Source organism: Zingiber officinale, chromosome 2A (genome assembly GCF_018446385.1).
Source record: "Zingiber officinale cultivar Zhangliang chromosome 2A, Zo_v1.1, whole genome shotgun sequence".
In the NCBI taxonomy this organism is placed as follows: domain Eukaryota; kingdom Viridiplantae; phylum Streptophyta; class Magnoliopsida; order Zingiberales; family Zingiberaceae; genus Zingiber; species Zingiber officinale.
This window is the reverse complement of record NC_055988.1, coordinates 138,595,681-138,600,297: the sequence shown is the minus strand read 5'-3', so window position 1 is coordinate 138,600,297 and position 4,617 is coordinate 138,595,681.

Sequence of the window (4,617 nt, the reverse complement as noted above, 5' to 3'; positions counted from 1 at the left end):
AGAGGAGTTTAGGTGTAGGCGAGCCTACGATAAGGCCCCATTGCATGCTATTACATTCATTGCATAAGCATTTTATTGCTATGATGGTTTTCCTAGAATTGACAAGCATAAAAAGTAGATTATTGTCGTAGTTGTGCCCCAAAGGGCCTGGTGCGATCTTGGATATTAATATTTAGGCAAAGGATTTTAAGTTAGGTCATGCTTGTACTTGATATATATGTTTGAGTATGCAAGGACTTAGGAACACACGTGAAGTTTAGAGACTCGTGAGTCATGGATGTTGGCTTGACGTGCCTAAGGTGACACATTTAATGGCTTGGAGGTCCATAAAGTTCAGAGAAGGATGATATTAGACACCTGATGGACTACACGACAAGCAAGGAGCATTGAGGTGATGTTAAAAGAGCTCTGGATTGATGAAGTTTGGAGAATGTTGTACAAGGCAAACTGAGTTGCAGAACAAGGAGCAAAGAGGGCAACAGCTAAAGGAGATGGACTATGTACGTAAACAAGAGGCATGAAGGATGGTACAAAGAGGAGCCAAGATTAACAAGAAATGGTCGACGGCGAAGTCAGCTACAAAAAGTAAACTATCGTGAGCGATAACTATAAGTCTTGAGTATCCATGGGAAAAGGATAAAACTCAATGTAAGTGGACTCAACCTCAGAGGTGGTTATAATCAGGTTACCCAATTGACTAATATTATAGATCAATCGACGACTGATGGCTGAAAAACCAAAGAGTCTTAGGATTCACGATTTCTCAACCACTAGCCGATTCATCTCCAATACCAATCGACTAGTAACCCTAATCATAACCACCTCTAAGGTTGAGTCTGCCTATATTGAATTTTGATGACTATAGGATTAGCCAATTGGCCAATTGACTAGATCCAAGGAGTCATTAAATAGAATATTTATATTCATGATAACGCCTTATATCCTCTACCTAATCATTTATTATGTTTCTGTACTGTAACATTCTGCTTTTGATAATTTGGATTTTGTTAAGATTCCTCAAACTAGCTTATGTGCTTTATTTCATCAGAGAAGAGAATGGTTACAATAGATGAGATGGCAATGTTGCATTCCAACAGCCCATGAGAATTTACTTTTCTTCATTCTAACAAATTTAATGTTGGTTAGAAATTGGTTTACTATTAAAACATCTCTTAATTTCCCAATTGATAAACTTAAAGCTCGATTAGCTGCAAGGGGATATATACCAACAATCAAGTTTTATCCCACTAGGTGAGGTCGACTTATGAATCATTCTACACCATTGAGCTCTATCTCCTATTATATCATCATTTATATTTAAATAAATTTTATCTTATTTTATTGTTTCTAACTAAGTCATTTTTAGTCTTTCTCGTTTGATGTGCACATTTATCATAGTTTCACATCGCCTAATTGGAGCATGTATTCGATAACGACACTCAATTAAACATGTTTCTAATTTTTCCTCAATAGGTACAACTCATATTCTTTCTAATATTTTCATTTTTATATGTCCATCCTTGTATATTTCCATATCCACCTTAACATCCTCATTTCTGTACCTCTTACATTCTTCTTGTATGCTCACTTATAGTCCAATATTCAACTTCATCTAGCATAACGAGTCTAACCGTTATTTCATAAAACTTTCCTTTAATCTTATAGGTACTTTATGATAGAATATATAACATTCTCCTCTATTTCAATCATCCTGCTTATATTATATGTATGACATTTCTCAATCCCGCCATTCTTTTACAAAAATAATCCTAAATACTTAAAGTTCTCTCTTATTTTAGCAATTATCTCATTACGTATACTATTACTAAATTTAAATTTCATATATTCTATTTGCACTCTACTAAGCCCAAAACCTTTAACTCATAAGGTCTCTGACCAAAATTCAAGTTTAGCATTTACTACTTTATATGTCTCATATATATATGCAAACAACAAACACCACAATACCGTATCTTAGATGTGTCCGGTGAGTTCGTCCATGATTAGTGTAAAAATATTGAGATTTAGAGTTGATCCTTATACAACCCCTACTCTTATGGGAAACGCTTCGATTATCCGCCTAAAGTTTTCACTCTTGTCATTACATACTCAAATATATCCTTAAAGTTCAAACATACGGTATGCTAACACATCTCTTTTCTATAATTCTCCATCATGAGCTTTTTTTAGTCAACGAATCACTGTGTATAAGTTTTGCTTTTGTTCTGAATACTTTTCAATTAGTTGCCTAAGATGTATAGCTCCTATTATCGACCTTTCAAAAATAAATCCAAATTAATTTTCAGTCACCATGACCTCCTTAGTTTTTTTTATTACTCTTTCCCAAAGTTTCATAATATGACTCATTAGTTTAATAACTTTATAGTTTGCACAATTTTATACATCTCATTTGTTCTTATAAGGGAACTAAAGTGCTTATAATATGGTACCCTTATAATGAGCCATTTTTTGTTTTCAATATCAAATTGAATAACTTTGTAAGTCATTTAATGCTTTATTTACCTAGGCACTTCCATACCTATCAGAATATCATTAGGTCCCACTATTTTTCCATTTTGTATCCTTTTTCAGCTTGTTCTACTTCTGTAGTTTGAATTCTATGATAAAAATTTAAATTTTTATACTCATTTAACCTACTTAAATTACCTAAGTTAAATTGTTCACCTAAACTTTCATTAAAAAATTGATGAAGTACCTCATCGCTCTTTTATTTCCTCATAATTTAATAATATCATATTGCATTATCTTTAATACATCTTATTTGGATAAGATCTTTTGTCTTCCCCTCTCTCGTTTTAACTATTCTAAAAATATCACTTTCCCCTTCTTTTGTATCCAATTTTAGATATAAGCATTCATAAGTTTCATTTTTTTATTTCATTCACCACTTTCTTGGCTTTTTTTTGTTACTATATACCTTTTAAAATTTTCCTCGTTCTTACAAGTGTACAATATCTGATAGATTGTTCGTTTGCCTTCACTTTCTCATGTACTTTCTCATGCCACCACTAAGATGCTTTACATATTGGTGAACATCCCATTGACTCACTGAGAACACTCTTGGCTACTATTTTCAACTTTAATGTCATTTTATCTCATGTCGTATTTGAGTCATCGTATATTTCTTCTAAAACTTATTCTCCTACCCTCTCCTTAAATATGTGTTGTTTCTCATCCTTTAACTTCCACATTACACATTTGCCTTCTATAGAGGGTTATAGCCCTCTAAATCACTTGGACATCGGGAATACCTTTTTCCATGGTGATCTAGATGAGGAGGTATATGAAGCAACCATCTAGGTTTGTTGCTCAATGGAAGAATGGTTTGTGAGTAAGTTTAAAAAGTTTATACAAGCTGAGGCAATTATGTTGGTAGATCTAGTTTTGCACTCCTTCAGTTTGATTGATATGGAGTGTATTAGATCATGTAGTATTTCACTTCACTGTTCCTCTTAGACTGAAGAACATAGCATTTTCATTGTTCATGTGGATAAATGTCATTGACTAGTGATGATTCTGTAGGAATCACCTAGACTGAAAGTATTCTTTCATCAACATTTTAAACAAGGGATTTAGGTAACATAAACCTTAATATCAAATTGATGCTAAGACGGAAGGAAGCACCAAGGTTAGTTGAAAATTTTGAACTATCTTATTGTCATGAGAATTAAGATCGCATTCACGTAAGTATGATTAGTCAATTTATTAAGGCTCCGTGTTTAAGATAGCTCTAAGGATGCGTTTGGTTCAGGGTTATTCTTGATAACCTTGGTTATCCATCCAAGGTTATCAACAAAACATTTGTTTCACAAGTTCAAATTTATTAGCGTAAATGGCAATATTTATTTTTTTTCAATAATTTTCTTTGATTTTCTGATAACTACAAAATGGATTTTTTTTTTTGGAAAATCTTCATGGACAAAGCAAACTCTTAGGCTCCTGAGATAAAGGGTCAGCAAATAAAATTTAAAAAACTCCAAATTGTGTTACCAAGGAACAAATAAAACCATGGAAAGATGAAAGACACAAAAATCAAATTAGAAACATAGATAATGATGAAGAAATGATGTGTTGTATAAGATTTTAAGGGCCTACTATTTCATAGTGAAACTGATCAATTTAGATAAACTCACATGCAGAAGCATTAGATTCATTTCTACAACTATTTTAAAATTCCAACAATCAAATTTCATGACATGGCCTGATAGTACATCATGCAAGTTCAAAATCAATTAACAATTTAACATCTTTAGTATTGATTGGAATGCAAGATTGACACAATTTTGGATGCATGCATGGGCTACTCAGGTGGAAGGGTTTTCTCAATTCAGAAATTCCATTGGACTTGCAAACCAAGTACTCTTTACCCTTATAGAAACAAAGGAAAATGTGTGAACCTTTTATGTAACAGTTTGTCATAGAAAAATCTATTATAGCATTAGGTTCATTTCATTAAAATAATATTTAAATTGATTCCACTGTATTTGCTTCTTGCAGTTGTAGATCGCCGTTAGCTGGAAAAATATCCATGGAACATGTGTCCTTTCATTCTTTTTTCGTGTGCTTAGCATGGGTTATTGATTTGTTTGCTATGTC